The 26,110-nt window shown below is 42.1% G+C and overlaps 3 long non-coding RNA genes and 13 other non-coding genes across 17 annotated transcripts in view; 1 reads left to right on the top strand and 15 right to left on the bottom strand.

Moving 5' to 3' along the window:
• Window positions 1–275: 275 nt before the first annotated feature.
• LOC134569317 (uncharacterized) lies at window positions 276–20,921 on the bottom strand. 2 transcript variants are annotated; one of them, XR_010084081.1, is made up of 10 exons: window positions 20,893–20,921; window positions 19,675–19,707; window positions 18,149–18,198; window positions 17,535–17,573; window positions 17,250–17,295; window positions 16,813–16,862; window positions 16,207–16,245; window positions 15,924–15,968; window positions 15,584–15,615; window positions 15,069–15,170 (listed from the first exon to the last, which is right to left on the bottom strand). It is a non-coding gene; the product is annotated as an uncharacterized LOC134569317 (long non-coding RNA). The 2 variants fall into 2 exon arrangements; XR_010084082.1 differs by lacking the exons at window positions 15,069–15,170; window positions 15,584–15,615; window positions 15,924–15,968 and adding an exon at window positions 276–429.
• On the bottom strand, window positions 493–577 carry LOC134570020 (small nucleolar RNA snR60/Z15/Z230/Z193/J17). The gene has a single exon (XR_010084674.1). It is a non-coding gene; the product is annotated as a small nucleolar RNA snR60/Z15/Z230/Z193/J17 (small nucleolar RNA).
• LOC134570002 (small nucleolar RNA SNORD79) lies at window positions 1,326–1,402 on the bottom strand. Its single transcript, XR_010084656.1, has one exon. It is a non-coding gene; the product is annotated as a small nucleolar RNA SNORD79 (small nucleolar RNA).
• On the bottom strand, window positions 13,082–14,786 carry LOC134568625 (uncharacterized). Its single transcript, XR_010084044.1, has 4 exons — window positions 14,013–14,786; window positions 13,792–13,834; window positions 13,403–13,520; window positions 13,082–13,228 (listed from the first exon to the last, which is right to left on the bottom strand). It is a non-coding gene; the product is annotated as an uncharacterized LOC134568625 (long non-coding RNA).
• On the bottom strand, window positions 13,300–13,372 carry LOC134569994 (small nucleolar RNA SNORD81). Its single transcript, XR_010084649.1, has one exon. It is a non-coding gene; the product is annotated as a small nucleolar RNA SNORD81 (small nucleolar RNA).
• Window positions 13,661–13,733, bottom strand: LOC134570009 (small nucleolar RNA SNORD47). The gene has a single exon (XR_010084663.1). It is a non-coding gene; the product is annotated as a small nucleolar RNA SNORD47 (small nucleolar RNA).
• LOC134570017 (small nucleolar RNA snR60/Z15/Z230/Z193/J17) lies at window positions 13,904–13,982 on the bottom strand. Its single transcript, XR_010084671.1, has one exon. It is a non-coding gene; the product is annotated as a small nucleolar RNA snR60/Z15/Z230/Z193/J17 (small nucleolar RNA).
• On the bottom strand, window positions 14,230–14,296 carry LOC134570049 (small nucleolar RNA SNORD75). Its single transcript, XR_010084701.1, has one exon. It is a non-coding gene; the product is annotated as a small nucleolar RNA SNORD75 (small nucleolar RNA).
• LOC134570013 (small nucleolar RNA SNORD47) lies at window positions 14,855–14,929 on the bottom strand. Its single transcript, XR_010084667.1, has one exon. It is a non-coding gene; the product is annotated as a small nucleolar RNA SNORD47 (small nucleolar RNA).
• On the bottom strand, window positions 15,257–15,318 carry LOC134570044 (small nucleolar RNA SNORD78). The gene has a single exon (XR_010084696.1). It is a non-coding gene; the product is annotated as a small nucleolar RNA SNORD78 (small nucleolar RNA).
• LOC134570019 (small nucleolar RNA snR60/Z15/Z230/Z193/J17) lies at window positions 16,030–16,114 on the bottom strand. Its single transcript, XR_010084673.1, has one exon. It is a non-coding gene; the product is annotated as a small nucleolar RNA snR60/Z15/Z230/Z193/J17 (small nucleolar RNA).
• Window positions 16,680–16,756, bottom strand: LOC134570000 (small nucleolar RNA SNORD79). Its single transcript, XR_010084654.1, has one exon. It is a non-coding gene; the product is annotated as a small nucleolar RNA SNORD79 (small nucleolar RNA).
• Window positions 17,357–17,441, bottom strand: LOC134570024 (small nucleolar RNA snR60/Z15/Z230/Z193/J17). Its single transcript, XR_010084677.1, has one exon. It is a non-coding gene; the product is annotated as a small nucleolar RNA snR60/Z15/Z230/Z193/J17 (small nucleolar RNA).
• Window positions 18,008–18,084, bottom strand: LOC134569998 (small nucleolar RNA SNORD79). The gene has a single exon (XR_010084652.1). It is a non-coding gene; the product is annotated as a small nucleolar RNA SNORD79 (small nucleolar RNA).
• On the bottom strand, window positions 20,424–20,504 carry LOC134570016 (small nucleolar RNA SNORD74). Its single transcript, XR_010084670.1, has one exon. It is a non-coding gene; the product is annotated as a small nucleolar RNA SNORD74 (small nucleolar RNA).
• A 4,413-nt stretch (window positions 20,922–25,334) lies between the features above and the next one.
• LOC134569294 (uncharacterized) overlaps window positions 25,335–26,110 on the top strand; it is a 28,258-nt gene continuing 27,482 nt past the window's right edge. Inside the window, exon 1 of the long non-coding RNA XR_010084080.1 lies at window positions 25,335–25,413. This is a non-coding gene — a long non-coding RNA (uncharacterized LOC134569294). The remainder of the gene's footprint in view (window positions 25,414–26,110) is intronic.

Here is a 26,110-nt window from a genome sequence, read left to right as displayed (position 1 = left end):
AAGTTGGGATAATGTTTTATTTAGTGGCCAATTTATGCCAGCATTGATATACCTAAGAACAAGACTTTGTGGTCCGCTTTCTCGTCATTATTATGATATTTATAAAGCGCTGTCAAATTCCGCAGTGCTTTACAATGGTGGACAAACACATGTAGTTGTAACCAGACAAGTTGGAGACACAGGAACAGAGGGGGTTGAGGGTGCTCAATGAGCTTACATGCTAGAGGGAGTGGGGTAAAATGACAAAAAGGTAAGGATAGTATTAGACTAGTATAAGCATTTCATTAGTTAGAGAGACTAAGTGGGGAGTAGATTAAAATTGCATGTCTAGCAAATCCTAAACTAGACAGATAAGAATTTGGTTAGAAAATTAAAAATACACACTTTTTTGATGTGCTTTCATATGGTCATCCATTTTTCACCTTGCATCTGTAAGAGATCTTTATGTTAGAATCATGGATACAATATATATAAAATTAAACATTTCTAGCACTGTGACATCTCAGATAGGAGCGAAAGACAAGCTCTGTTCATCAGTTGGTATCAGCTGAACTATGTTATCATCCTTGTGTCACAGGGCAATTTGTCTTTTATATGACAGACCAGAGTCATTAATTACCATTAATTGCCAACTTCACTGTGTTAAAAATGTAACAGATCCAAAGAGACAAATTGGGTAATCTGTTATACACCAACTATCGGATTTTAAGATCAGTAAGCAAGGAAATAAACTACAAGCAACATGTGTAGCCATGGCACAGTTAAGGTCCATTTTCAAATGTGCACAGCTAGCACTTCCCATCAGAAAAAACCCAGACCTTTACAGTACCACTGAACCATTATTGCACAAAGAATATATGTAAAAAAACTACAAACCTGGTGCCAAGTTTCTAGGCATCATCGCGAGTTGCACACCTAAGAAAACAAAGATAAAAATCAGTCCACTGTAAGCATTAGATCAATATTCCAAACACCATTTCCAATACAGACTGCTGTGCCCCAGGGTGCCTGGAATGTCCTGACAAGACATTTTAGTACAGCTTGATAGTTTATCTGGGTCTTCCAGACAGACATCAGCACTTCCTGCAACTGGTCACTAGCAGGAAATGCAGGAGTGATTGTTGACCTAGAGCACCAGACAAGTGCAGTACTGCTTTTCTCTACAAAGACATCAAGCTTCTGCTTAAGAAGACCAGATGCAGCCACAGGCAAGTTGTCAAAACGGTTTTAGTAGAATTTGACAGTCTACCATTGTTACACACAGGGCAGCACAGGGCACAGCAGCTTGTAGTGTTTATGGTACTTTTAGTGTTTTTAGTTCTATGTACCAAGTCAGTATGAAGTTCTCCCTCATCCTTTTTCAGAGAGATTCCCATTGATAAATTCAAATCATCATGTAGTACAAGTTTAAAGGAATGCACTATGTATTTTGGAGTTACTACCATTATCAAAACTCACCTGTAATTCTGAGACTGGACATGCAAGCCGTAGAGAGTGGGAATGAACACCTGGGGAGGAAAAGGAAAGCAAAGTTGAGATAATGTTTTATTTAGTGGCCAATTTATACCAGCATTGATATGCCTCAGAACAAGACTTGGTGGTCCGCTTTCTCGTCATTCAGTCAGTCAAGAGTAGCAAATAAGTGTCATCATTGTGGCATTAGTAAAACATGTGCAACTCCATTAAAGCACTAGTTCCTTAGAGCAGTTTGCCATGCAGATGTTCCTGAATACATGTTTAATGTATCAAAAGGACTTGACAAATTATGAATTTAGAGGTACATCATAAGCATCAAAACAGCGTTAGCTTAATGAAGCTGTTTTATTGTTTAACCATGCCTCTACAGTCTCATTGTTTAACTGCCATTTAAGAGCTTAAAAAATTAAATAAAACCCACACGTTTTTGTAGTCCAAGTCACACTTCCTCAGGCTTTGACAGCCTGCATTAAGTTCTCATTTGGATCTTAAAGGAAAATGCTTTTCACCATAACCAACTTAGTTGACTTTATGGTGCCAGGAGGCCCATGGGTGCCTTCTTACTTTTAGGTTTTAAACAGTTTTTAAATTGTATAACCCCAAAGGCTGCCTCAAGCACCAGACCAGCATGTCTCACTAGCGCCTCCCCCTCCTCCCCTCTGGCCACCCTCCCAATCACTTAGAAACCCCAAACACTCACATTCAAACCCCTAACCCGGCCACTCTTACTCCCCAACTGTGGCATGCTCACCTACCCTCACACTTACTTCCCAAACCCTATCACACTTACCCAACGGGTGTCTGTGTGTATCTGTGAGTCAATGTGTGTTAGTACCAGTGGGTGCAGCTTTGTGTCTGTATTTGCAGGTCTGTTGCAGCGTGTGTCTGTATCTGTGTGTGGCAGTGTAAACACTCCACACAAATGCACGCCTGCATTTAAAAGCCAACATTCACACACTCCTAACAAAACCATGCTTACACTCAAACACACACATTTCTCAATACAACCCTGCAAGGATGGGCAAATTGTAGATCCCAAGCTAGCAAAGCATTGTGGACTTGTATGACAGATAGGGATCTACATTTTGGCCAACCTTGTGCTGAAAGGTGGTGATGTAGATTAATTTAGAAATAAACAAAGATGTTTAAATGTCTATCTGTTCCTGTCCAAATCTGAGATGATTAAATGGCGTATACGCAGAAGTAAGTTCACACTGACACATGGAGTTCAGGTTAAAAGCACTTCAGAAAATTTAATGGCATCTGGTTAGAAAACGGGTATGCAGACCCTTTTAAAGGCAAAATGACATCATTGAATATCAGATAATAACAAATAAACATCATTAATTGGATTAAATGTTAACCCCTTCAGGACCGGCCTGTTTTTGCGATGTTTGTACGTTAAGGACCAGAGCAGTTTTAACACTTTTGTGGTGTTTGTGTTTAGTTGTAATTTTCCGCTCTCTCATTTACGGTTCCCATACAAGTTAATATATTGTTATTTTCACGACAAGAAGGGCTTTCTTTACATACCAGTATTTATATTATGTCATATATTGTATTTAAAAAAAATAATAAAATATGGTGAAAAATATAAAAAAAAACATGTTTTTGGACTTTTACTTGAAAAATCTTTTACTTATCTACAAAAGCTAATGAAAAAAACTGCTAAATAGATTAAAAATGTTGTCCCGAGTTTAAAAACACCCAGTGTTTACATGCTTTATTGCTTTTTTTTGCAAGTTATAGGCCTATAAATACAAGTAGGAAATTGCGGTTTCAATATATATATATTTTAAATGTATCAATAGTGACATTGTTACACCGTTATCTGTCATAAATCCCCGAAACACACCTAACATGTACATATTTTTTAAAGTAGACAACCCAGTGTATTCAAAATGGGGTATGTCCAGTCTTTTTTAGTAGCCACCTAGTCACAAACACTGGCCAAAGTTAGCATTTATATTTGTTTGTGTGTTAAAAATGCAAAAAACGCTAACTTTGGCCGGTGTTTGTGACTAAGTGGCTACTAAAAAAGGCTGAACATACCTCATTTGCAATACCTTGGGTTGTCTTCTTTTGCAAATGGTATGCCATCATGGGGCTAATTCTCATTCCTTGGCTACCATACGCTCTCAAAGGCAACCTAACCAATCTGATAAATTTCAATTAAAAAAAAAAGTAAAATCAAGCCTTATATTTGACCCTGTAACTTTCACAAACACTATAAAACCTCTACATGTGGGGTACTGTTATACTCAGTAAACTTCGCTGAACACAAATATTAGTGTATCAGAACAGTAAAATATATCACAGCAATAATATCCTCAGTGAAAGAGCTGTTTGTGTGTGAAAAATGCAAAAAACGTCACTTTCACTGACAATATCATCGCTGTGATATGTTTTACTGTTTTGAAACACTAATATTTGTGTTCAGCGAAGTCTCCCGAGTAAAACAGTACCCCCATGTACAGGATTTAGGGTGTCATAGAAAGTTACAGGGTTAAACACAGTGCTAGCAAATTAAATTATCTGGACTTTTGGCCTGGGTTGGCAGGCAGGTCCCTCAAATTGCAATCATTAAAATTACTTAATTAGGTAAAAATATTACATAAATATGCACGTAGAATTTTAATATATATACATATTTATATATTTGACGTCTACATGTATATTTATGAAATTATTTATGTAATTATGTATGTGGACATATGTATATTTCGTATTATTTTTATTTATTTATTTATACATAGATATATATATCATTACATTCTAAGTGTATTTTGATATAAATATATATATATCAATATCAAAATATTGTTAGAATAAAATTGCATATATATATATATAATTTTTTTTTAATTATTAAAAATTATTTTTATTTTTTGTTATTTATTTTTATTAACATATTATTTGTATTTTATAATAATATATATATACCATATATATAGTTATTATATATATTGTATATATTCGTGTGTAATATAAATATAAGTGTATTTTTATATTAATATACGTATATAAATATAAAAATACACTTAGTATGACATTATATATATGATACATATACATATATTATATATATATAGATATAATACATGTATATATATCATATATATATACACATATTTTTTTTACACTGATTGTTTTTTTTTTACACTTTATTTTTGATTTTTCACTTGCAGGGAGACTGCCTGTCAGCACAGACAGTCCCCCTGCAGGCAGACACATGGACCCCTATTGCGGTCATGTGATAGAGTGATCACATGGCCGTGGGGTCCTGATCTGCCGAGGGGGGACTGCCCGGGCAGACAGGCAGTCCCACTGGACCGGGAGGAGCACTGATCGCCGCCGTGGGACCGACGGCGATCAGGTAAGTAGCCCCTGACCGTTATGACGGTTCAGGACCGTCAGCGGTCCAAACGCACATTTTACCGCTGACGGTCCTGAACCGTCAGCGGTCCTTAAGGGGTTAAGTGGCTTATGTCAGTGTCCACCCATCAATATTATTAATTGGCTCAGGGATTTGAGTGACTAGTGGGGCACCCTCCCATCATGGGATGTCGTCTTTACTCGATGGGAGGGGGAATCTGGCGGCTAGCCATTTTGGGTAGTTAGTGATGTCAGACTCGTGATCAGGCTCAGGGTTCTTTTTATGAATAGAACATTTCATTAGTACAGTGTTCTCATGGCCTTGGTTATACTTTGTTGCATGTTACTGGAGATTCAATAATTCCGGAGTCAGCTATGTCTTTTTAGAAAATACAGTCTCTATTCATTATACTAAATGCTGTTAGGAAATTCTGTCATGTAATGTAGACAAAATGGAGGGTCTGTCATAATGTGAGGTTATGTGAGATTAAAATGGAGTTAGTACAATAATTCAATACAGGTGCAATAAAGATTTTTAAATAATTCTACATCAGTGGTCCAAAAAAAATTCTTGCAGACCCTCAGCAACTGGTCAGTGTATGTGTGTCAGTATGTCTGTCAGTACTGTATACATGTCTGTGTTTTAGTAGGTCTGTCAGTAGGTGTGTTTGTGTCCGAGTGCGTATCAGTATGTCTGTCCGTGTTTGTGTCAGTGTGTCTTTGTGTCCGTATGTCTGTTAGTAACACACAGATTGCATGCCAGGGAGTCGGGAGGCAGGGTCCAGGGGGCCCAAGCAAATGTTTGCCCATGGTCCAACCATTATTAAAGACGGCCCTGCTCCCAGTGTAGCCAAAGGGTAAACAAATAGCAGAACCTAGAATGCGGATTTAAAAAAAAATAAAAAAATTCTGGGATGTGTAGAAAAGCTGCAGGAGAGGGCCCCTGGCTACACGGAGACAGTTCATTTGGGGTCTCTTCTGATCACAAAGAGATCACGCTTTCAGACTATCACTCCCAGTACCGAATGGGGCAGTCCCTCTAAGGTCACCCTTGCAGACCAGTACCCCTTACAGAATGGGGGGGGGCAGACCGTCACCCCTTTGTACAGAATGGGAGGGGGCCGCCAGACCGTCACCCCTTTGTACAGAATGGGAGGGGGCCGCCAGACCGTCACCCCTTAGTACAGAATGGGAGGGGGCCGCCAGACCGTCACCCCTTAGTACAGAATGGGAGGGGGCCGCCAGACCGTCACCCCTTAGTACAGAATGGGAGGGGGCCGCCAGACCGTCACCCCTTAGTACAGAATGGGAGGGGGCCGCCAGACCGTCACCCCTTAGTACAGAATGGGAGGGGGCCGCCAGACCGTCACCCCTTAGTACAGAATGGGAGGGGGCCGCCAGACAGTCACCCCTTAGTACTGAACGGGGGGGCCAGACAGTCACCCCTTAGTACTGAACGGGGGGGCCAGACAGTCACCCCTTAGTACTGAACGGGGGGGCCAGACAGTCACCCCTTAGTACTGAACGGGGGGGCCAGACAGTCACCCCTTAGTACTGAACGGGGGGGCCAGACAGTCACCCCTTAGTACTGAACGGGGGGGCCAGACAGTCACCCCTTAGTACTGAACGGGGGGGCCAGACAGTCACCCCTTAGTACTGAACGGGGGGGCCAGACAGTCACCCCTTAGTACTGAACGGGGGGGCCAGACAGTCACCCCTTAGTACTGAACGGGGGGGCCAGACAGTCACCCCTTAGTACTGAACGGGGGGGGCCAGACAGTCACCCCTTAGTACTGAACGGGGGGGGCCAGACAGTCACCCCTTAGTACTGAACGGGGGGGGCCAGACAGTCACCCCTTAGTACTGAACGGGGGGGGCCAGACAGTCACCCCTTAGTACTGAACGGGGGGGGCCAGACAGTCACCCCTTAGTACTGAACGGGGGGGGCCAGACAGTCACCCCTTAGTACTGAACGGGGGGGGCCAGACAGTCACCCCTTAGTACTGAACGGGGGGGCCAGACAGTCACCCCTTAGTACTGAACGGGGGGGGCCAGACAGTCACCCCTTAGTACTGAACGGGGGGGCCAGACAGTCACCCCTTAGTACTGAACGGGGGGGCCAGACAGTCACCCCTTAGTACTGAACGGGGGGGCCAGACAGTCACCCCTTAGTACTGAACGGGGGGGCCAGACAGTCACCCCTTAGTACTGAACGGGGGGGCCAGACAGTCACCCCTTAGTACTGAACGGGGGGGCCAGACAGTCACCCCTTAGTACTGAACGGGGGGGCCAGACAGTCACCCCTTAGTACTGAACGGGGGGGCCAGACAGTCACCCCTTAGTACTGAACGGGGGGGCCAGACAGTCACCCCTTAGTACTGAACGGGGGGGCCAGACAGTCACCCCTTAGTACTGAACGGGGGGGCCAGACAGTCACCCCTTAGTACTGAACGGGGGGGCCAGACAGTCACCCCTTAGTACTGAACGGGGGGGCCAGACAGTCACCCCTTAGTACTGAACGGGGGGGCCAGACAGTCACCCCTTAGTACTGAACGGGGGGGCCAGACAGTCACCCCTTAGTACTGAACGGGGGGGCCAGACAGTCACCCCTTAGTACTGAACGGGGGGGCCAGACAGTCACCCCTTAGTACTGAACGGGGGGGCCAGACAGTCACCCCTTAGTACTGAACGGGGGGGCCAGACAGTCACCCCTTAGTACTGAACGGGGGGGCCAGACAGTCACCCCTTAGTACTGAACGGGGGGGCCAGACAGTCACCCCTTAGTACTGAACGGGGGGGCCAGACAGTCACCCCTTAGTACTGAACGGGGGGGCCAGACAGTCACCCCTTAGTACTGAACGGGGGGGCCAGACAGTCACCCCTTAGTACTGAACGGGGGGGCCAGACAGTCACCCCTTAGTACTGAACGGGGGGGCCAGACAGTCACCCCTTAGTACTGAACGGGGGGGCCAGACAGTCACCCCTTAGTACTGAACGGGGGGGCCAGACAGTCACCCCTTAGTACTGAACGGGGGGGCCAGACAGTCACCCCTTAGTACTGAACGGGGGGGCAGTCTGTTACCCCTTAGTACTGAACGGGGGGGCAGTCTGTTACCCCTTAGTACTGAACGGGGGGGCAGTCTGTTACCCCTTAGTACTGAACGGGGGGGCAGTCTGTTACCCCTTAGTACTGAACGGGGGGGCAGTCTGTTACCCCTTAGTACTGAACGGGGGGGCAGTCTGTTACCCCTTAGTACTGAACGGGGGGGCAGTCTGTTACCCCTTAGTACTGAACGGGGGGGCAGTCTGTTACCCCTTAGTACTGAACGGGGGGGCAGTCTGTTACCCCTTAGTACTGAACGGGGGGGCAGTCTGTTACCCCTTAGTACTGAACGGGGGGGCAGTCTGTTACCCCTTAGTACTGAACGGGGGGGCAGTCTGTTACCCCTTAGTACTGAACGGGGGGGCAGTCTGTTACCCCTTAGTACTGAACGGGGGGGGGCAGTCTGTTACCCCTTAGTACTGAACGGGGGGGGGCAGTCTGTTACCCCTTAGTACAGAATGGGGGGGGGGGGCAGTCTGTTACCCCTTAGTACAGAATGGGGGGGGGGGGGCAGTCTGTTACCCCTTAGTACAGAATGGGGGGGGGCAGTCTGTTACCCCTTAGTACAGAATGGGGGGGGGCAGTCTGTTACCCCTTAGTACAGAATGGGGGGGGGCAGTCTGTTACCCCTTAGTACAGAATGGGGGGGGGCAGTCTGTTACCCCTTAGTACAGAATGGGGGGGGGCAGTCTGTTACCCCTTAGTACAGAATGGGGGGGGCAGTCTGTTACCCCTTAGTACAGAATGGGGGGGGCAGTCTGTTACCCCTTAGTACAGAATGGGGGGGGCAGTCTGTTACCCCTTAGTACAGAATGGGGGGGGCAGTCTGTTACCCCTTAGTACAGAATGGGGGGGGCAGTCTGTTACCCCTTAGTACAGAATGGGGGGGGGCAGTCTGTTACCCCTTAGTACAGAATGGGGGGGGCAGTCTGTTACCCCTTAGTACAGAATGGGGGGGGGCAGTCTGTTACCCCTTAGTACAGAATGGGGGGGGGGCAGTCTGTTACCCCTTAGTACAGAATGGGGGGGGCAGTCTGTTACCCCTTAGTACAGAATGGGGGGGGCAGTCTGTTACCCCTTAGTACAGAATGGGGGGGGGGGCAGTCTGTTACCCCTTAGTACAGAATGGGGGGGGGGCAGTCTGTTACCCCTTAGTACAGAATGGGGGGGGGCAGTCTGTTACCCCTTAGTACAGAATGGGGGGGGGCAGTCTGTTACCCCTTAGTTCAGAATGGGGGGGGCAGTCTGTTACCCCTTAGTACAGAATGGGGGGGGCAGTCTGTTACCCCTTAGTACAGAATGGGGGGGGCAGTCTGTTACCCCTTAGTACAGAATGGGGGGGGCAGTCTGTTACCCCTTAGTACAGAATGGGGGGCAGATCATGTGCAGTCCCTCTTGCAGACTGTTACCCCTGGTACTGAATGGGGGGGGGGGGGGGGGGGGGGCAGATCATGTGCAGTCCCCATTGCAGACTGTTACCCCCGGTACTGGCAGCACATTACACCCAGCAGCATGCAGGGAGTGAGATCCCCCACGTGGCCCGTTATTGGCTGGGCCCTCTCTTACCTCTAGCAGAGCAGGGTCCATGGCCGGGGGTAACGGAGAGCACGGACAAACTGACACAGGGAGACAGACACTCTAGCTCTCTCTGGCCCACAGGCAGTCAATCCCCGCGTGCAACTTCTATAACCACGAGGTGAGTGACGTCACATCGGCCACATTCCGCAACGTCGCTCCTTTCTCTAAACATCCCTTTTACAGCCACGCCCACCGGCACTTTGTTACATCTGGGCTGTGGCCACGCCCTTTTAAAGCAACTAGTAAGCGAGGATCAGAGATCACGAGGAAATGCACAGGTCGATGTGGGCGGGGCTAACGTTCTGTGCTGCTGCAACCAGGCTTGGAGTTAAAACCACGTGACCTCCATAGACAATGAAAGCTGAGGGAGAAAGTGGGACTATTATAGAAACAGTCATTACTAACCAGCACCCACTGCTCTCACACCGGGGTTAGGGGCTCTCACCCCAAAAACTTTTTTTTTTTTTTTTTTTTTTAATTCCTCTAAATCCTCTGCAGCACAGAACACTGGGCAGGGAATACATGTTTTGGTGAAATGATGTTCTGAGAGTAAAGTTATAATTAATGTAATGTTTGGAGATTCAGAGTTTACACAAAATAAAATCCAAGCTGTGTGCCAATATGCAAGCATCATGCAGTGAAAGGATTGTTCCATGAATAGAATCCCAGGTCAGATTGTAGGTTGGATGCATTACACTGGAAGTTATCACTCCTGACAGTTCACTTTGGTGAATAGCCCAGTGCTCATTATACCCAATATCACTGGGTGGGAGGCTGGGAGCTATGAAGCTACAATTCAGGGGGAAATAAATACAATTTGATTTATGTTTTCCTGTAGAAAGCTGCTCAATCCAATATATGTTGTAGTGATTAGATGCTGGCTGAAATACTGAATGAGTGTAGGAGTTTCAGGACTATAACCAGGCCCAAATATTTGGAGGGGGGTTGGCTGGCATTCTGGTGCCAGCACACAACACAAGGAAGCGACTGCCACCAGAAACGTATAGGGGATCATGTATAAGTAGGTGTGTGTGCATAGGGTTCTGTGGGCCTAGTGGGAGACTTTCACAATGAAAGGTAAATTGATTTTGAAACCCATTTAGACATTTTCATTTTTAAAAAGCCATTTACAAAATTTGTTTTTTCCGGCCGTGTACATTTTCATTCAGGGTTGGAATCCATTAAAAAAAAAAAAAAAAACCTATTTACAGAGGTGATGGGTGAAACTATAAATTAATATATAGAAATGTGGTGTAAAATACACCTAGTGGAGCGCTTTTACAAATAAAAGTGAGGGGTTCACTAACCAACAATTTTATGTAGTCTTAAATTTAGGAATATGCTTTTAAACATACAATGAAGGGAACAAAGATTAAAAAAAAACCAAGAAAACAGTGTAGATGGTTTTGGTGAAAATGAGTGATGGAAGTAAAAAAAACTGAAACCACTCACATGGTCTGGAGCCTATATAATATTGGCTCCGTACGTAAGCCTATGTGCTCTTTGGGCAGCAACACACCCTTTCCTCTGAGATATACCTCCACACCGACAGGGAAACAAAAGGAGAAAGACCCAATAGGTGGTATATGTGCAAACATGGAGATAATATATAGGTGGTAAATGTTATGCTCATCTAGTTGAGAGCCTTAAATTTCTGTCTCTGAGGGTGGGCATTTGGTTTTTAAATTTCTGTCTCTGAGGGTGGGCATTTGGTTTTTTTATACGGATTACATTTTTGCTGGGCATTTTGTATATTTCATATGTGCCACTGAATTCAAACCCCCCAAATTATGCTCAGCAAAGTCTGAGTAAAACAATATGCCCCATGTATGACCTACCAGGCATAGGCAACCTTCGGCACTCCAGATGTTTTGGACTACACCTCCCATGATGCTTTGCCAGCATTATGGGTGTAAGAGCATCATGGGGATGTAGTCCACAACATCTGGAATGCCAAAGGTTGCCTACCCCTGATCCTAGGACATTATTTTGTGAAGTTAGTGCTGAAAAAGACATAACAAGTTCAGGTTTTTAAGTGTGAATTTTCATGGAGAGTTTTGATGTGTCAATGTCCCACTTTTGAGCACTTGAGCAGGCTACATATTACAACTACACCATAAAAGCATACCATTTCTTAAATAACATCCGAGTATTTTAAAAGGCATATTTTGAACCTTCGTGTGGCATAATTTTTCCGCTAGCTTGTACCAGGTGTAAGCATTTTTCTGCCTTTGACAGAGATTGCACAGTATATTTGCGCTACGACTGTATAATACTTCATATGTTGCTCAGCTATGTTGGCTGAGTACAGCAATACCCCTTTATGTACCTTTGCCAGGTATATGTGAACATCCGAGGGGCACATTTGGGACACAGCCAGTATTCTCTTTGAAGTTAGACATGGTGTCAATGTTCCATTTTGGTGGTGTAGTTTAGATGTTCTGGTCTCTAGTTTATGCCATGTGTAGTGGTAGAGCATTTTTAAATGTTTATAAAACTACTCATTTTAAAACTAGTTTCTTGCTAAACTTTATAGATTTAACATTTGTATAAATTTACTGTTAATCCCTAACTAGCAGTAAGCAAAACTAACGGTACATTCCCCAAAACTCCCACCCCAGCAAGCAAATCATTTTAAAATTAATGCATTTAATTGGTTTTTTTTTTAAAGGGATCACAGTATACGGTGATCTGTATTTTACAGATTGTAGGTAAACTGGCAGGTAAGGGATGGTGGGATTTTCACTGTAAAGTGTTTTGTAACTTTACGTTAACCGCTAGCCTAACACCAAATTCCCCACTAACTTCAACTCACCCCAGCTAGCTGTGTACAAAAAATAAGTTGACCCTTAAAGTAAAACGTATACCCTGCTGATCACTAATTAGTAATCAGCTGGCAGGGAAGGGGTTACTTTTTATTTTAAAGGGGTGGGATTTTAATTTAACTTTTTACAGGAAGCAGGATCATCACTGATACATCTCCCTGCACTTCACAATGAACCTGGAAGTGCAGGGAGGCAGATGCAAGTCCCTGCAGCACATGTGCTCGCTCTGACAGCCAGACACCAATTCTGTACATTAGGTAATCAAAGACTTTCAGGAGCAGAGTATTGACACAACTCAATATCAGCGAGTGGAGACAGAACTCTCGTTGCTATTGCTTCCCAAATCAATGCATCTATAGGCATGCGGTCTTGTACTGTGGATGCGTTGGTTCAGGTGTGTAGTATATTGTTTTGGAGGATACCATACGTCAGACTAGAATGCTAGGCCCAATTGGTAGAGCCACATTGTACCTGCCTGTACAAGTCCTGTAGTTTTAGAGGAATTGGTTACTCTAGTTATTCAAAGCTTGAGCTACACAACATAAGGTGGTTTAATGATGCAGACATGCAGCCAGTTTTATTATTTCTAGATTTTAGGATGGCTAATGCCACTGATCAGTATCAGAAAGGACACATTAAGACAAGATTACATTTGAATTCTAGCAAGCTTTATTTAATTCAGCATTACACAAGTCAGGACAGCTTTGCAAAGAGCATTACTTTGCACACAAGCCATGAAGCAGAGATATTTTAACCTCTTCAGGGAAACATTACAAATTGAGAATTGTCCTAGTCACTGCTTAACACCAGTTCTCTTTACATGAAATGGTCAGTTGCTTTTGGAGATCACCTTGAATATGAAGTCTCAGATCTGTGGGGAAAAGAATATTTAAAAATAAAAAGAAGTTTGTGTTGAAATACAGTGGAAGCTGCTCAATGTACTAGGGGATCAGTACTTTTGTTTTCATCTGAATCTCAGTGAGAGAGTTCAAAGTAGATGTCATCATGTACCCCAAGTTACATATAGGGTAGACAGTCTACTTACCTAATTCAGACAACTGATAGAGAGATGTGCCAAAATCCATGTTATCACAAAGGGGCCAAGAATATTCATGGCTCAGCCAATTGTAATTCCAACTTCAGCCTGGCCGCTTGTCTCTGATCTACTTGCAAGACAAAACCATAAGACAAGTTAGTATCTGGGTATCCAACAGCTATCACCAACGGTGTTCTAGCAGATAATGTATTTAACCATTTGAAAATTCAAGGTAGATCATTTCAATGCAATATCCAAACCTCATGCAACCTCAGAATAAAGTGGAACGGTAAAGAGTGAAATCAGGATTCATATGGCAGAATCGTTTTCATCATTGGTTGCATGAGCAGCTTAATGCAAGATACAAGACTACTATAACTGAGGATATGTGGTCTTACCTTAAAGTGGCATTTTAAATGTAAAGTGGTGTAAGACAGCCATCTGTAAAACAAAATAAATGCATATTATACAAACTGTCAAAATCAAATATCAAGACAAAGTGTAAACAGACAAGGATGCATCAGATAGGAGCGAAAGACTGTTCATCACAGTAAAATCAGCTGAACTATGGATTCATCATGTATCCTTGTCTGCTACCAGAAGCAGGTCACATTCTTACCAGTGTTATTGAAGCCCTCAGAAAGTTTCACATGTCCCAGCAAGGTTTGGAGTGTAGCCTGGTTATTCCAGAGGCTTTGTTTTGCTTCAGTCCAGCAGACTGGTTCACCTTTAAAAAGGTAATAATTTAGTTAATATATGGAGCAAAGAAGCACATAATTTAAATAATCTGTCCAAGAATGCCAATATTGGGCCTTCTAGTACTGGGTCAAGTGCAAAGCCTCAGTGTTAATAAAAATTGTCAGAAATCAATTCTGTCCACTACTCTTGAAAACATCATAGGCAGGCACTTTAGCGTTCTGACTAAGGGCAGAGCTTCCTAGAAGTGCACCATGCATGCTGCATACTAGTCAAGGTTAAAACGCCTGAAGTGCCATCTTTGATATCAGTATATGCTCTGTTAAGATGCATGCTCCGTCATGATGCCAAGCAGGGGAAGATTAAAATGAGCATTGCTTGTTCTACCATGTCATCTAGCTATTTTTAAAAGCCAGTTTAAGGCATTGAACTAATTTCTTGCCTGCAATGGGCATTTCTAAGAAGATCTGCCCTTGTGCTTTTCATTAAAGATTCCAGATTCAGAGATCTAAACTTTAATATAGTGACAGACTTTACTTACCAATTTGCAGAAACAAGCCATTCACAACCTGCAAGGAGAGAGTATGTTAATGCATAGAAGTCATTACACCAGGTATCACTCATGTTTAAGAGTGACAATTTCATATGATGCTTTGGCAGACTTTAGAATGGCAAGCAGCATAGTCAGATCTCCTTTTAGAAAATCTATTACCATAAATAAGTTACTATCATAGCTCCTTTAAGTGCAGTTATATTTAGGCTGGGTACCTCAGAAAAAAGTGGAACGGTTGGAGTATAATCAGTTTTACTCATATGGCAGAATCATTTTCATCAATGGCCACCAGCATTACATTGCCAAGTTCTTAAGATTGCACTTTAAGAAGTTCATTTTTACAGCTAAATTGGACATTCAAAATTAATATAAAATTCTAGCCTATTTGTTAGCTAGAAAGTCTGAACAGCCATCGGATATAGTCCATCAAAATTTTATTTTGTACCAAGAAACTGGTTCACAATATCGTGAAGCAAGACCACACTTCTATAGTGAGACGTACCATGCAATTTCCAGTTACTTCTGCACCTACAAAAGAAAAAGCATGTAAGTGTTAGGTTAGAATACCAGAACAGTATGCATTTCACAATAACATACATACAACCTCTATGGATCAAGTCAGTATTTAGTGGAGTCCACATTGAATTCAGGTCAGACATTTGAAGCATCATTCTAAGCCAATGAGGTTGTGTCAGACCAAAAACCGATTAGCACTAAGGCAACTAGTTAGTGGGTTTCTGCTACACTTCTAGTGTCAATGTTTATGTTGGGCAAGTTTCCCAGTGCTGTATTTAATTTTGTTTTATTAACACAAAACTATTAGTATTCTATAGCACCATGCAATAGGCGAACTAAGAAAATGTAGATATTCTGGCCTCTATTTTCTATTCCTGTATGTCTGATTTTTTTATAGCGAGATCAAGCAATGAGAAGTAACTTACTAGTCAGGGTGTAATGGTTGCAGTTCAGGTCACTAAAATAGAAATAGATTTTAAGTTATGGTTGACACAATTCAACTTATCAGAGCAGCAACTTTTAACCCAGAATCAGATAGAGCTAATTACAGACCTCCATGGAAATGTCAAGTCTGTTTGTTAATCATCATACAGGTTTATTGGTAGATAAGATGGGGTCATCTGCACTATTTGAAGTAGCAGTGAACCTTGAACAGTATAAGCATTTGTTTTGGAGACTAAGTGGGGAGTAGATTAAAATTGCATGTCTAGCAAATCCTAAACTAGACAGATAAGAATTTGGTTAGAAAACTAAAAAAATACATACATTTTATTGATGTGCTTTCATCCGGTCATCCATTTTGCCTTGCATCTGTAAGAGATCTTTATGTTAGAATCATGGATACAATATATAAAATTAAACATTTCTAGCACTGTGACATCTCAGATAGGAGCGAAAGACAAGCTCTGTTCATCAGTTGGTATCAGCTGAACTATGTTATCATCCTTGTGTCACAGGGCAATTTGTATTAGACCTGATTGTGAAGTTAATGGTAAACAACTGTTGATGTAACAGATCCAAAAATAATATAGGTAAAAAGACTACAAACCTGGTGCCATGTTTCTAGGCATCACCGAGAGTTGCACACCTAAGAAAACAAATATAAAAAATCAGTCCACTGTAAGCATTAGATCAATATTCCAAACACCATTACCAATACAGACTGTTGTGCCCCAGGGTGCCTGGAATGTCCTGACAAGACATTTTAGTACAGCTTGATAGTTTATCTGGGTCTTCCAGACAGACATCAGCACTTCCTGCAACTGGATTGCTCTGTACAGCACAGCAGGGAAACACAGGACTGATTGTTGACCTAGAGCACCAGACAAGTGCAGTCCTACTTTTCTCTACAAAGACATCAAGCTTCTGCTTAAGAAGACCAGATGCAGCCACAGGCAAGTTGTCAAAACGGTTTTAGTAGAATTTGACAGTCTACCATTGTTACACAAGGGCACTCCTGGCAGCACAGGGCACAACGGCTTGTAGTGCTTATGGTACCTTGAGTGTTCCTTTAGTTCTATGTACCAAGTCAGTATGAAGTTCTCCCTCATCCTTTTTCAGAGAGATTCCCATTGATAAATTCAAATCATCACGCAGTACAAGTCTAAAGGATTGCACTATGTATTTTGCAGCTACCACCATTATCAAAACTCACCTGTAATTCTGAGACTGGACATGGAAGCTGTAGAGAGTGGTAATGAGAACCTGGGGGAGGAAAAGGAAAGCAAAGTTGGGATAATGTTTTATTTAGTGGCCAATTTATGCCCAAGAACAAGACTGGGTGGTCCGCTTTCTCGTCATTATGATATTTATAAAGCGCTGTCAAATTCCGCAGCGCTTTACAATGGCGGATGAACAGACATGTAGTTTTAACCAGACAAGTTGGAGACACAGGAACAGAGGGGTTGAGGGTGCTCAATGAGCTTACATGCTAGAGGGAGTGGGGTAAAATGACATGGTAAGGATAGTATTCGACTAGTATAAGCATTTCATTAGTTAGAGAGACTAAGTGGGGAGTAGATTAAAATTGCATGTCTAGCAAATCCTAAACTAGACAGATAAGAATTTGGTTAGAAAATTTAAAATACACACTTTTTTTGATGTGCTTTCATATGGTCATCCATTTTTCACCTTGCATCTGTAAGAGATCTTTATGTTAGAATCATGGATACAACATATAAAATTAAAAATTTCTAGCACTGTGACATCTCAGATAGGAGCGAAAGACAAGCTCCGTTCATCAGTTGGTATCAGCTGAACTATGTTATCATCCTTGTGTCACAGGGCAATTTGTATTAGACCTGATTGTGAAGTTAATGGTAATTAACGACTGTTAATGTAACAGATCCAAAAAGAATATGTAAAAAGACTACAAACCTGGTGCCATGTTTCTAGGCATCACCGAGAGTTGCACACCTAAGAAAACAAATATAAAAAATCAGTCCACTGTAAGCATTAGATCAATATTCCAAACACCATTACCAATACAGACTGTTGTGCCCCAGGGTGCCTGGAATGTCCTGACAAGACATTTTAGTACAGCTTGATAGTTTATCTGGGTCTTCCAGACAGACATCAGCACTTCCTGCAACTGGATTGCTCTGTACAGCACAGCAGGGAAACACAGGACTGATTGTTGACCTAGAGCACCAGACAAGTGCAGTCCTACTTTTCTCTACAAAGACATCAAGCTTCTGCTTAAGAAGACCAGATGCAGCCACAGGCAAGTTGTCAAAACGGTTTTAGTAGAATTTGACAGTCTACCATTGTTACACAAGGGCACTCCTGGCAGCACAGGGCACAGCAGCTTGTAGTGTTTATGGTACCTTGAGTGTTCCTTTAGTTCTATGTACCAAGTCAGTATGAAGTTCTCCCTCATCCTTTTTCAGAGAGATTCCCATTGATAAATTCAAATCATCACGCAGTACAAGTCTAAAGGATTGTTTTTAGGATTGCACTATTTTGCAGCTACCACCATTATCAAAACTCACCTGTAATCCTGAGACTGGACATGCAAGCCGTAGAGAGTGGGAATGAACACCTGGGGAGGAAAAGGAAAGCAAAGTTGAGATAATGTTTTATTTAGTGGCAAATTTATGCCAGCATTGACATGCCTCAGAACAAGACTTGGTGGTCCGCTTTCTCGTCATTCAGTCAGTCAAGAGTAGCAAATAAGTGTCATCATTGTGGCATTAGTAAAACATGTGCAACTCCATTAAAAGCATTAGTTCCTTAGAGCAGTTTGCCAGGCAGATGTTCCTGAATACATGTTTAATGTAGTGAAGGACTTGGCAAATCATGAATTTAGAGGTATATCATAAGCATCAAAACAAGTGGTTTTACTGTATAACCATGCCCCTACAGTCTCATTGTGCACTTTTCTATTTAAAAAAAATAAATAAAATAGTCCGTCACACCTACTTAAGCTACGACAGACTACATTAAAACTTAAATACACTTTTCACCATAACTAAATTGGTTGAGGTTATATGGTGCTAGGAGGCCCATGGGTGCCTTCTCACTTTCAGCTGTTAAACGTTTTAAATTTTTTAACCCCAAAGGCTGCCTCCAGCACCAGATCTGAAGTTCAACAGAATCCAGCTTCTGATATTAAAGGAACACAAACATGTATTTCTGACCCTATAGGGTTAACGCCATCATCTAGCCCCCCTGGGCCCCTCATGCCTTCCTAAAAATAGGAAAAATCTTACTTTTATTCAAGCCTGAAGCTGCTGGCTCTGCCTTGTCTGCCTCAGACCTGCAAGAAGTCTGCTGAATTCAGACGTGGTAGCCTAAGCCAAACAGTGCTTTTCCTTAGGATTGGCAGAGACTGACAAGGAGGCAGATCAGGGGCAGAGCCAGCACAAGTCAAACACTGCCCTGGCCAATCACCATCTCCTCATAGATATGAACTGAATCATTGAATCTCTATGAGGAAAGTTCAGTGTCTGTAGGCAGAGGGAGGAGATACTGAATGTTTGGTTGCATTTTAGGCAGCCATGACCCAGGAAGGATCTCTAGCAGCTATCTAATGAGTGGCCAGTGAAGTAATCACTAAGCTGTAATGTAAACACTGCATTTTCTCTGAAATGGTAAGGATTCTACTCCCCAGAACAAATTCAATAAGCTGTAGTTCTGGTGAACATAGTGTCCCTTTAAATTTTAGGAAGTGTGGATACTACAGGGGAGAGACACCTGATTGAATAACTACTGATTCATTTAAATTAAGTTATGGTGATCAGTTTTCCCTTAACCTTCTGCACTGATTGAATTGTCTTGCAGGCTATTAACAGAAAAGGAATTAAATTCTAATTTTAATAGAAATTGCACTAAAGGAAGTTGAAATATTAGACAATGATTTAACTGCTAAATGGCAGAGAATTGAGCAGCAAGCCTGCAAGGGCATGGTCTACCCACCAACCATCTTTAAGCTGAAGTTTTGGTGCCTGCAATAACCCTAATGGGAGTGAACACAGACAAGTACTTTGAGACAACTAGTAAGATTAGAAAAGCTTACCTTACTGGTTAGGTTCATTTTATCCATATATTCCTATAAGAGAAATTTTGAACAAAGTTAGATTTTAGACATCAGGTCATATTTGCAAACACCACTCTGAGAAGCCTACTTCCAGAGAAATAGTACAAACATCAGGGTTACTCACAAGTATAACCACTACAGTCTGGCAATGATGCAAGGAGTAGCTTAATACCATTCACCAGTAATTGGGTAAGCCATCTTGCACATTTACCTGGATGTGGCCTTATGCACAAGGTTCTCTACTACTGGCTGTGCGGACATGCAGATCCCACTGTGCAAGAAGCATGTAGAGAGTAGACTACAGACAGCCTGGAGCTTATGTTCTGAGCTTGCTACAAGCCACTGGCTTATGTGTACACCTCAGGCAGCAAATGTGTATGTGCAGACAAGACTACAATGAGAATGAACCAAGCCTTCACTAGCATGCTGATGCCATTCTATGAATGCAAGGCTCATAGTAAAGCAACATTCTAGCAGGAAATATATTGCCAGTTTAAAAAAGAAAAATAATTTACTACAATGCAAACATAAAAAAGGCAGAAAATATCTGAATTATAGGAGTTATCCTGGTCAATGTGGTTCTCAGTTGGGCTATTTAGAGACATAACATTTGAAAGTCAGGTTTCACACCCAGCAACAACACTTTAGTATAAAAACCCCAGTCATTAAGAAGCATCCTGGGGAAAAAAAACCTTGCTTTAAAAGAATGAGAAACCTCAAAAATCAGTTTAGCCAGATCAGAGACGTTGGTATTCATCAATGTATCTCAGATGTCCCTACCAACATAATTTTCGTCATTTCTAGGCAGTGAGGAGGCCAGTTGCACTCCAATATACACAGAATATATTAGAACTTATAAAGCTTGCTCAAACCTTGAAGCAAGGTCCTGGGCCAGCATGCAGAAAATCCCACTAGAGATTCACAATAAAGGGGCTTTTTAGCATAATAAATGATAAAACAATTGCTGTTGGTTATACATTATAATGCAGATAGCCTGATGAGTGTTATTGGAATATGAAAGGATTCAGATGGCTGCCAGGCCTGGCACAATCCACCTCCATCCTGACACACAAAAGCCTTTATCTATAAAAACAGGGGCCCATCAGACAGACTATTCATATGGAAGGAGAAATATTACAATATTGATCGCCAGTTCCGAAAAACTTGAAAAGCAAAAACAAAATATTAGAGACCAACCTGAGACGCTGCTGGAGGACGCGGTAAAGAGGAACGATGAACGCTTCGACAGCAGCTTATATACTCATTCCAACGGACGTGACGTCAGCTAAACTGGACCCCACCCCCGCCAGCAACGTCAAACATGTGCTGCCTGTTGTCGCCAGTAAGGGGTGAATGGTCACCATTTTTTTGGTTATAGTGATTTTCATTTTGTTTTTTTATCATTTCTGTGAGCACTTTATTGACACGTTTAACTTTTCTTACCTATTAAATTACATTGCCCCCCTATATATGGAAACTGGTTCTTATTTAAAACAAGATGCTGTAAAGAGTAATAATGTGTCTTGCTGTTTGAGGTCTTAACGTAGTAGCTGTAGTCAGTGAACATGAATGCAATTCATAGGTTTGCATCCCCCTCCCCAAATAATAAAACCCAGTTGAACTCTAACAATTATTCACTAAACTGCAAATTTAACGGGTTACTCCAACCACCATGACCACTCCAGTGCTTTGAAGTGGTGATGGTATAAGGAATATGTATATGCAGTGTTTTGGCTTGAAACACTGCGCAATACAGAGAAATATGCACCTTTTGTGCTGGAAGCGTGTTGCACCCCCAGCACGTGTAACATTGGCTGCCCAGAACACTGTTCCGGGCTGTCTAGTGTCCTCTCTGTGCATATTTTACTGCTGTCGTCAGCGCTCACTGCAGACAGAGGTTAAAATCTTGCTCTTGCATGCATTGGAAGGGCCAGCTGAAGTGGTTAAGATGCTTGAAGTGTGCCTTCAAAGTGGAACTTGCACAAATGGGTTGCACAGTCTAAGAGCTAAATTAAGAAATTAAGAATTGTAGAAACTGTAGTCCAGAGTAGCCAAAATGAAAACCTAGCTGACATGAGAAATTTTCCTGTTCTGCTTTTTTTTTTTACTTTAAATTTGGAATTAACTTTTAATTCTCACTTTAGTAAATATCTCTGACAAGGCTATTTACTAAAGGAAGAACGCCGAGAATTCAAAGTGAATTTAAAATTTAAGACAAAAAACTGCTGAATTAGAAAAATCTAGAATTCTTCCAGCTTGGCTATTTTGGTGTAAAATTTGAATTCCTGACAATTCTCGCTTTGTTGAATACTCTTCTCAGCGTTAGACAGAAGGATTGTTAGAAATTGACACTTTTATTAGTTTAAATTGACACACAAAAAACAGTACTCTAAAGCTGAAATGCTTTATGTGTTTGAAGTATTCCTTTAAATTAGTATTCCCAAAAATTGTGCACAATTTAGACAAAGAAAATCAAGGAAACTGTTCCATATTTACCACATTTTGCTTTACCTAATTATTAACCATGTTTACTACCTCTACCTTTTTTATGGAAGATGTGGAGCTAGGTTCACAGACACTAAATTGTGAAATGCTCGGAATTCAAAATGAATTTCAAATATCAGGCCAAACTTGCCAAGCTGGAAATATAACTGACTTGGAGAATTTGTCTAGTTTGGCAATATTGGCCTGATATTTGAAATTCATTTTGAATTCCGAGCATTTCACAATTTAGTGTCTGTGAACCTAGCTCCACATCTTCCATAAAAAAGGTAGAGGTAGTAAACATGGTTAATAATTAGGTAAAGTAAAATGGCCTAAAGTTTAAAATTCACTTTGAATTCCAAACAATTTATACTTTATGGACTAACCCTAAGACTGAGAGTGGGCACTGGGAATACAGGAGCTGTATAGCAAATCAGCTTGCAGCACGAATGTGCCATACGAGGCTCCACAGAAACAAAGTACCATAACCAATCAGCCCATATCTGGGTCCCGCAGTTACATTCTCAGCATCCAATCTTCTCCTGCAAGAGAAATCGGATGTCTACGTGGAATAAAGTATAGCCCAGGCAGGACCACACTCATTGGCCAATGCATAAGCCAAATGGAAAATGATTTAGGTAGACTAGAAAAATGGTCAGAGTTGTGGCAACTGACATTTAATGTGGATAAGTGCAAGATAATGCATCTTGGACGTAAAAACCCAAGGGCAGAGTACAGAATATTTGATAGAGTCCTAACCTCAACATCTGAGGAAAGGGATTTAGGGGTGATTATTTCTGATGACTTAAAGGTAGGCAGACAATGTAATAGAGCAGCAGGAAATGCTAGCAGAATGCTTGGTTGTATAGGGAGAGGTATTAGCAGTAGAAAGAGGGAAGTGCTCATGCCATTGTACAGAACACTGGTGAGACCTCACTTGGAGTACTGTACACAGTTCTGGAGACCCTATCTTCAGAAGGATATTGATACCTTAGAGAGAGTTCAAAGAAGGGCTACTAAACTGGTTCATGGATTGCAGGATAAAACTTACCAGGAAAGGTTAAAGGATCTTAACATGTATAGCATGGAGGAAAGACGAGACAGGGGGGATATGATAGAAACATTTAAATACATAAAGGGAATCAACACAGTAAAGGAGGAGACTATATTTAAAAGAAGAAAAACTACCACAACAAGAGGACATAGTCTTAAATTAGAGGGACAAAGGTTTAAAAATAATATCAGGAAGTATTACTTTACTGAGAGGGTAGTGGATGCATGGAATAGCCTTCCAGCTGAAGTGGTAGAGGTTAACACAGTAAAGGAGTTTAAGCATGCGTGGGATAGGCATAAGGCTATCCTAACTATAAGATAAGGCCAGGGACTAATGAAAGTATTTAGAAAACTGGGCAGACTAGATGGGCCGAATGGTTCTTATCTGCCGTCACATTCTATGTTTCTATGTTTCTATGTTTCTATGGCCTTCATTTGCATGATGGAACAATTTTGATTTTCTTGCTGGAGAAACAGGGGGTGTGGCTGGACACAGAACCCAGTTTGACATGTTATTATGAGATGGTGGCAGGGCATTCCTGGCACCATAACCACTACAGTGGATTTTAGTGGTTATGGTACTTGGATTCAGGGCCGACATCAGGGGCGTGCAGCCAAACTGCGGTACGAGGCCCGAGCGACCCATTGGACCTAGGCCCCTCGTTCCCAATTTACACATATATATATAGCAATTATCACTATATATATGTGCCCAAGCTGCGTGTATAGTGTATAGCAAACGCCATCTTTAGCTACAAGCAGCATCTTTCTCTCCAACACATATCATTCACTACACAAACACACAATGCATCCACTGCACAAACACACACTCTGCATTCACTATACACACTATACACACACTACATCCACAATACACACATCCTTGTGGGCTGAGTAAGATTGGGCCCTGTGGGTGGAATCAGGGGTTGGACCCCGAGAAGCCAGACTTTGAGCTGTGTAGGGGGCCCCAATATTTATGATAGTAGCCCTGCTTGGAGGTTAAAGGGCTTTCCAATAATCATAACCACTACAACTCACTGTAGTGATGCTGATGGTAAGAGTACCCAGGTACTGTTCCCAGGTAAAGAGGTAAACCATCTGCCAATGGTTTGCCCTCTTACCTGGTCCTGCTGGGCTCCAATAGTCCCACAATGGCAGCTGAACCACATTTATCTCCTATATAGAGCTGCAGAAGCCAAATGCCGATCTTGCCGCTCATTCATTGGTGGATAACGTTAACTGGCCACTCTCAACAAATTAATTTACATTCTGTGCATAGCAAAAAACAAAAAAATGACATTAGTCAGTCCAAAACTCATGTTTCAGGCTGGCTAATGCTGGCCCAATGATGCTGCAAGAGTTGGCTATACCTCCAGCATCAAAGGAGTTAAACTTATTATGTGAAGCATTTCATAGCTGCACATACAGACTCCAGGCACCATGAACACTTCAAATCAATAAACTTGTCAGAGAGAAACCACTTAAAAACTTTCTCTGTTATTGTTATATATTCATAACACTGGCATATGTTGCATAAAACATTCATGTCACAGGAAACCTGATGGAACTATTTAATTAGCAGACTTTTCTCCTGCAGTATCAGAATGCTACATACTGCAGAATAATATCAGTTATTGGTTCAACACCAAATTTTAGCAAAAATAAATCAGAATGGCAAAACTGAGTTTAAAGGACCACTCTAGTGCCAGGAAAACATACTCGTTTTCCTGGCACTAGAGTGCCCAGAGGGTGCCCCTCCCCTCAGGGACCCCCTCCCGCCCGGCTCTGGAAAGGGGAAAAGGGTTAAAACTTACTTTTTTTCCAGCGCTGGGCGGGGAGCTCTCCTCCTCCTCTACGCCCCGTCGGCTGAATGCGCACGCGCGGCAAGAGCTGCGCGCGCATTCAGCCGGTCGCATAGGAAAGCATTTACAATGCTTTCCTATGGACGCTTGCGTGCTCTCACTGTGATTTTCACAGTGATAATCACGCAAGCGCCTCTAGCGGCTGTCAATGAGACAGCCACTAGAGGATTAGAGGGAAGGCTTAACCCATTTATAAACATAGCAGTTTCTCTGAAACTGCTATGTTTATAAAAAAAAATGGGTTAACCCTAGCTGGGCCTGGCACCCAGACCACTTAATTAAGCTGAAGTGGTCTGGGTGCCTAGAGTGGTCCTTTAAGGTTGAGCTGACACTTCTCTGGAATTTAGGTCACTGAATAAATCTTGGAAAATAACATGTTTTTCACAAGATGTTATGTTTTCTTTTAAATTTAAATCAACATTTTAGCAAATTACATCATAATCTAGTTTAGACAAGGCAAAGCTAGGGCAAATATTGCAAATGAAGAGTAGCAATAATATAAACATTGGAGTTTGTGTATGAAGTTGTTGTTTTCCGAAAAAATGTTCTACAGTACAAAATGTGGAACAATCACCATGGAAACCAGTTAAAGCAGCAGAGAGAGCGCTGCTGAAGCACTACATTATTATTATTATGTTATTATTTATATAGCGCCAACAAATTCCGCAGCGCTTTACATGCATGGCCCTAGTGCCCACAGCGCGGTGTGAGCGTGTCTAATTTATCTAATAATGCTGCCCTGTGTATAGAAGCGTGCTTAATTGTGTGAATTTCAAATTTAAGGACAAAATACCAAAATAGTAGCTGCCTGGGAGAATGATTCAAATTCAGCGACTTCGGCCTAAAATTTGAATTTAACTTAGAATTCCTCACAATTTGCACTTTAATAGGGTTATTTATTCAAGTGAGAATTCAAAGTGAATTTGAAATATTAGGTTAGTAGTCAAACTGTCAGCACAGCTGTATTAGACAATGTTTCCAATTCGGCGATTTTGGCCCCAAATATGACATTATTA

The sequence above is a fragment of the Pelobates fuscus genome, chromosome 7 (genome assembly GCF_036172605.1).
Source record: "Pelobates fuscus isolate aPelFus1 chromosome 7, aPelFus1.pri, whole genome shotgun sequence".
Classification (NCBI taxonomy): Eukaryota; Metazoa; Chordata; class Amphibia; order Anura; family Pelobatidae; genus Pelobates; species Pelobates fuscus.
This window is presented reverse-complemented; position numbering and strand designations above follow the sequence as displayed.